General features: G+C 42.4%; 1 protein-coding gene across 1 annotated transcript in view; it reads left to right on the top strand.

Moving 5' to 3' along the window:
• Window positions 1–88, top strand: part of LOC109485254 (5-hydroxytryptamine receptor 4-like) — a 24,894-nt gene extending 24,806 nt beyond the window's left edge. Inside the window, exon 6 of the transcript XR_002141115.1 lies at window positions 15–88. The gene's annotated coding sequence lies outside the window, so the exon portion shown is untranslated. The remainder of the gene's footprint in view (window positions 1–14) is intronic.
• Window positions 89–7,204: the final 7,116 nt, after the last annotated feature.

The following is a 7,204-nucleotide window of genomic DNA, read 5'->3' as shown; positions in this document are numbered from 1 at the left end:
GATGTAATATATAGGTCAGTGGAATTCTGTACCCAAATGTAGCATTTGCAAATCCGAAGAATTTGGATGTGCGCCAATAACGTCCAGCAATACTAGTAAAAACTGCAGGCGGTGTAATCTCGTGTCACAGTCGTGTGTGACTCAATGTGCTGTGGTGGCAGCCCCCTATCGGTACAATGCTGTGTTGCAACTATTCCATTGTGTTGTCCTCACGCCACCTACACTATTGTAGATAAACCGCACGTTCAATACAAAGAGCATATGTTAATAAAAGTTTCTAGTTTGCGTAAGAAATAGTACCAAAGTACCAGGTATTTTTACTTTGTATTAGTGTCCAATCACGATATTACTCCAGCTTGAGCCGAAAGCGATCTATATGTACCAGAAATCTTGCCATGTTTCACTGTATACAGATGAATGTTGACAATAACATGTCCAAGTGAAGTATCAGTTCGTGAGATCGTAATTGACTACTGATAATAAAGAACATACCGTTTACATGGCTGGACCATTGATTGTACGTGAACTGTGGTGTGTATGCTGTGTACGTGGCAGCAGACTTTGATCTTCACGGAAATGATGTCTGTATTTATCCACACTCGTGTATTTGTAAAGAACTGGATATAATGTCCATCATGTACACAATAATCATGAAATATAATCATGGCGTCGGACGCAGTTGTTAGGTGTGTTATTTGTACTTAACTTTAATCTGAGTTTGTCAGTGTAGAAAATGGGTTTTAAAAATTGCCATGCATAGTCCCATAACCATTATGTGTATCATATTAAGTCGAACTGGCCCCTACGGTTGCTGTCAGGATGGGATGATTAAATTGAACACCAGAAACTTCTCAAGTTTGTAAAATTTAACCCTTCTTAATTTGACCACTAGGTGATTTCCCCATGACGGAATATGTTTAGTATTGACCACATTGGACAAGAAAGTTTGCAACCATGCTGTAAATCATGCAAAACATGTTATGCCGCATGAGGGCGCTATGCATCCCAAAAACCCCCATGCAGGCTCATCGTCAAATCGTCAAAATTAATCTAATCAGCAGAGATGACCAATGGGAAACGTGCATTTTTCTGACCAACGGAGAGGCTCCAAAGTGCATTTTTTCTGACCAATGAGCATGCCAGGATTCTGCTCAATCGACCTATCGGAGGCTAGAATTCTTCGCAAGGTGGTTGGAAGTTATAAAGCAGGCGTGCGGGGACGGCTGAGTTCAATCAGTCGATTTTCAACTGTTTCTACAGCGCGGAGGGTATCGACACGGCGGTCTGCAAGACGAAATGTGGGGGAAATGGCGGTGCCAAAACGTCCAGGGCATGAAACATGGAGACCCGCAATGTAAAGGTGAGACTATCGACAATTGTAGTTCACCGGAATCGTTTGTATGTAACGTGACCTTCAGCGGACAGTCAAGTGTTTGGTTTCGTAGCGTTTTCCTTTCTACTTCTGGATCACGTGCACGGAAATCTCCTCGTAATTTAGTAGGTAATGAACGAACTATGTAACTTTACCTTCAAACACACTGCCATCGGAGTCAACATGTCCCAATAGTAATAGTGATACACATGTTTCTCTCTTTGCAACTTAGGGAATGGAGGTGCTAAACCTCCACACCCCATAGCCGTGGCGACTATTGATTCGGGCTTACATTGCATTACCCTCAGCGGTAATGCAATGTAAGCCCGAATCAATAGTCGCCACGGCTACACACCCCAGGGCATCACTACACCGAGAAGAATTTGAGGGCTCAAACCTAACGTTGATTTTACGACGATGAGACCCGCAGTATAAAGGTGAGAATGGAACAGTAACTGCTACCGTTAAATGTCTTTGGTTTCGGAGCGTTTTGCTTTCTACGGATGAACCACGTGCACGGAAAATTCCACGAAATATGTAACCGTTAGTCGTTCTATGATCTAATACATTCTCTCTCCTTCTCTATGACGAGTATCTGCTCAGAGCAGTAGCTGTAGCCTGTGACGGTAGAATTCATTACGGAAAATTTGTCTGTAATTGACGGTTCCACTATTAAAAGCCCAAGGCATAAGGCATCGTTGATTGCGTGCCTATTTAGTGTTTTAATGACAAGCAAAATGTTCAACTGAATCTATCTTGTTCTAAGTATTGGTAATTTGTGCCATTCATGTCGGATTTAGGATGCAAGAAGCAGGGAAGGAGACATCTCTCAGCATCTTCCAGGACCTTATTGTTGCCTAAAACTACACGTCTCATGGGAAAAGGCTTTGAGGGATGAAAAAAAAGGTTAGTGATTTGTGATGTGCATTAAGTAGCTTTTGTACCAAACTTAGAATTCCCTCTGTGTATCTGAGACATTTTTGACAGGGATAATCAAGTTTCTTGGTTGTTGGCAAGGTGGTTGAGTTTGCTTTGGTGACATCCTGAGTGACATTGCTGGTTGGGGGTTGGGGCATTTTGAGGGTTTTGGCTCCTTTTGCACGCATGGCTTTAGTCTGTTTCTGTGGGATACAGGTCCGATGTATGGTTGATTTGGTTTCTGTAACCATGTCGGTGGCTGGGATCGTGTTTGGAGTTGCTGCAAAGTCCAGTCCTCTAGAAAATGGAGACTTCCCTACGTTCTGTTAGCCCATGATTATTTAGGTATCTTGTACTGCCTGACTTTCTTTCTGCATTATGTGATTGTCAGTGGGTCGGGAACCCTGACCATTACATGAGCTGCCTTGTGAGTGGGGGGGGGGTGGATGGAGGGGGTGGGGGGAGGGGGGGGAAGGTAGGTGAGTGGGGGAAGGTAGGTGTGTGGGGGGATGGGGGTGATGGTGTATGTATCCGTTAGTCTTGAGATCCCGAACAAAGACTACGGCACAGGGCCAGAAGGGAGGACAGGGAGATGAAGTGCGTAAGTGATCATGAGCTAACAGAACTGGGGAAGTCACTGTTTTCTGGAGGACTAAACTTTGTAGTTACCTCTGAGCGCAATTCCGGTCGTCAGCATGGGTACAGAAGCTGATCAGGCCAAGCATTGGACCTGGTTGCCACAGGAACGGGTTGAAGCACTGTGTGCAGAAGTAACCATTGCTCTCAAGTGTCCTAATCCCTTGCCAGTGCCATCACACCGGCTGTTGCCAACATTCTCGTTGCCTTGCCAACAACCAAGTGATTGTGATTCTCCCTGCCGGTGATGCCTCGGGTAGACAGAGGGGATTGTTACCTAAATTTGGACTGAAGTTGCATCACAGATCAGTAACGTCCTGCCATCGCCCCACCAGCAGCATTTCTCTGGATGAAAAAAAGGTCAAGTCTGTAAATGAAGTTCTTGTTAAAGCTCTTCAAAGAATGTATCATTTTACAATCATTATGTATGATAGACAAGTGTTGCTCAGGTTGTATGTTCATGTTATATGTTCCATGTTATGAAGTCTTTTGCCATCTTGCTGGGTGAAGCTAAATTTGTCATGGTGCTAGGGCCATTTTATACGTAGTTTTATAGAAATATTATAGTTGCCTGCTATTTAGCTACATTCCTCGTACTAATTACCAGCTGTGAGATGTCAAAGGCATGTTTTTTTTCTTGCATAATGCAGTCACAAATTGAATGTCCCTCTGAATACTAGTAGCCAAGATTTCCTAACGTGTATGTTCTTTTAGGATTTCCTAACTTGTAAATGTTTTTTTTAGGATTTCCTAATTTTTAGGGTCTCCTAACTTGTAAATGTTCTATTTTCTCTAGCGAAAAACGTATTTTACTGTCCACAAATTCCTCGCTAACACTTCTTTTTTAGGATGATGTTGTAGTTGTCTAGTTTTAAGATAAGCTTTTAAGATACATGCCCAAAAAGTTACTCAAGCAACTGGCTTTGATTTTGGAAACGGTCAGATGTTTCAGGTAGCATCCACTTGCACTACTTTTGTCAGTGACACTAGAGACAGAAATGCAGATTTATCATATCCAGTTGTTTGTGGAACTGTTTTTGGCATATCCTATTACCCAAATGTCTAACCTTCACCAACATAAGCGCAGTTAAAGTTTAAGAATAGTTGTAGTCTAGTGTTGAGAATAGTTGTAGCCTGGTGTTAAGGTTAGTTGTAGTCTAGTGTTAAGAATAGTTGTAGCCTAGTGTTAAGGTTAGTTGTAGTCTAGTGTTAAGAATAGTTGTAGCCTAGTGTTAAGGTTAGTTGTAGTCTAGTGTTAAGAAAAGTTGTAGCCTAGTGTTAAGGTTAGTTGTAGTCTAGTGTTAAAAATAGTTGTAGCCTAGTGTTAAGGTTAGTTGTAGTCTAGTGTTAAGAATAGTTGTAGCCTAGTGTTAAGGTTAGTTGTAGTCTAGTGTTAAGAATAGTTGTAGCCTAGTGTTAAGGTTAGTTGTAGCCTAGTGTTAAGGTTAGTTGTATAAGGTTAGTTGTAGTCTAAAGTGAAAGTCTTTTGTTCCCACTCAGCCTTCATTTTCTGTGTATTTTGCCTCTGTTCTAGTACAAGTAGTGGCCACCTTGTCCTAGAATGGATCCAAAATATATGAATATATGGGCTTTGAGAACAAAGGTCTTTACATTAATTAGGCTGTAGGGTAGTTATAATCAGGTTAGGTTAAGATCTAGGGCATTGTAGTGAGTTTTTGAAACTTAGCTTTCAAAATGTCATTCAACCTGAGCAACACACTGTACGCTTAATAAACAGTCATGTGGTGTCTTTTGAGTTTGTTTTAGAAGGATAAAATAAAGGAAGTAGAAGTGTTATTGAAGTCCCATCCTTGGTCCCATGTAGTATTAATGTCTCCATGTAGTGCTCACCACCACCCACCCCCATACAGTGGTTCCTGAAATACCCATTAATTTATGTTGGTATTAAGTGTTCTCATAAACCCCGTGTTGGTCTTTTCTGTCACTGGACCTCATGAAAGCGCCACCTTCAGAAGAGTGAAGGTACTTCAATCAATTAGCCTACACACGGACAAGTTGTGAAGTACACCTCATAGCGGTCATTAGCGGTACTGCAACATGGAGTCTTGTAGAGGTTATAATACTAGTTCCTTCATTGGGACATGAAGGCTGAGTCAGTTATGATCTAGTGTTGGACATCACATTGCCACTATAAGATTTTCGTCAAATTATGAGTTTCACCAATTTGAAATCCAAAAGAAGTGCTACCGACGTAACAAACGTTCGTCAGGATACTGCAAAGATTGTACAGGTTGACTGATGTCGCTTCTGCCGTCTCGTTTGATCATCCGTGGGAAAAAAAGACCTACATGTAGAATTTGGAGATCAGAAGTCACAGAACCCATCGAATAATGTGTGTCACTCTGTGTGTCACGCTCCACAGGAAAAACCTGATGTTAGAAATGAAGGATAGGAAGAGATGAAGAGCAGTCATTGGCACCGAGGGAAGCTCGACCCAGAGTGTGAGTGAGTCACTCTATAATACACTTGACAAAAATAGGAGATTAAAGACATAGAAATATGTAGTTGAGCCTCAATATATGTTTAACTTTCAAAGGCTACATTTTCAGTATCTATGTTATAGATACGAAGCCTAGTAAATACTGTAAATTCTTTTTAATGCCTTAGTTTTTAGGGACCAGAGACACGTTCCTAATTCCCACAATCTAGTTTGAAGTTTAATTCTTCGAATGTGCATTTGACTCAACACTGTCACAATCCACCAAACATGTCGGACTCAGCATTTTCTTCGTCCGAAATAGAACGTCGTCCACCGTTTATATCAATTTGAAGTCCATTGTGACACAGGTCTCTATCAGAGTTATCTAAATAAAACCACGCCTCCATGACAAGGCCAGACCTAAGGTCAGACAGGTGGGATTGATTTTGGTTATTAGCGGGACAACACAGAATAGCCTCGCCGTAAAGGCCGGGATTACTGCGCTTTGTTTGCGCCACAAAACCACTCGCCTCTGACATATCAGCTGTGACACGCTTCGTTCCACGGTCTTCTCTTTTACGTCACTGTATGTGTGTGTGTGTGGGGGGGGGGGGGTGATACTGTCCCTGTAAACCAACAACATGAACCACCTTCCAGAGCGCTTTCTCAGGATGCCATGTCCAGTATCTTTTTGTTGTACTAACACAGAGTAACGGCGTGGTCACATTCCTATTGGGTTGTCGTGCGGTTTTGATGTATGATTTTCAAGCAGGCTGTGTCAGAACCGACTACCGACAAGGATCACAGACAACATTCTCCTTTTTCAAAAGATCAGACACAGGAAATTGGGTTAACTTGAGAGTGGGTTGACAGCACCTTAATAAGTGGGTACGATTGACAATCAAAATGACAGGAGGTCCATTGCGGGTGAATTTGAAGGTCAGGAAAACCCCAAAGACAGCTAAATTTTGCACAGGATAAATGCATGAATATTCCATCGTACGATGTTTTATTCATCTGAATAGTCGTATATACTCATGGTTCTTTTGATGATCGCTCACATATCCGTATGAATCAGGCGATATCAGAGCACTGTGCTGAACGCGTGCCTTCATCAATGTAGTGCCGCAGCCTCTGGCGATGTCTTCTCATCTCTTTTCTGACATTTAAGCCGACTTTGTATTCCATTGAAAGTGAGGAGCGACAACTCCTGATCAAAGATTTCTTGCCTTTACAATTACTTTAGAATGTCCTGTGGGCTTGTTGCGCCCGGTATCAATTTATCATTGGATTCAGTTTCCAATTCATCCCTTTGATTAGCTTATCTTTGTTCAAGGAAGATCGGCTGCTCAAATCGTCTTTGCTGGGAATCTGTAGAAATCGGCCCATGCGTGGCAAATGTTGTCAACTCGGCCCAACACACTGGCGGCCAGCTCGGCCCAACCACCAAATATACACAACGTTCCCGCTCATAATCACTTTTAGGCATTTTACCGTAGGAGCAATGGTGGGTTTTCCCATCCAAGCTATTCCACCAAACACTGCTTCTGTACTTTTTCAGATCAAGGATCAACTTCAAACTGTCGCTTTGATGTTTGTGGAGCTCCAGTTCGCCGGCGCCTGGCCAAAAAATGATGTTCAGAGAGACCGCGTTTTTGTCAGACCATAATATTTGTTGGTGTGTGCGTGTGTATATGCATTATGGCTTATTGCTGTCTCAAGCACTTGGCTGTGTTTATATCTCCGACACGGGGCCAGGTTGACAAGGGAGCTGGGCCACGTTTTTGCGTGTAAGTTCGAACTAAACGGAGCATGTCTCCTTAGTCTTAGTTCCAATA

This window comes from Branchiostoma belcheri, unplaced genomic scaffold (genome assembly GCF_001625305.1).
Source record: "Branchiostoma belcheri isolate BF01 breed outbred unplaced genomic scaffold, Haploidv18h27 scaffold74, whole genome shotgun sequence".
Taxonomy (NCBI): Eukaryota; Metazoa; Chordata; class Leptocardii; order Amphioxiformes; family Branchiostomatidae; genus Branchiostoma; species Branchiostoma belcheri.
Note: the sequence above shows the minus strand (reverse complement) of the source record. Positions and strands in the feature narration are given on the sequence as shown.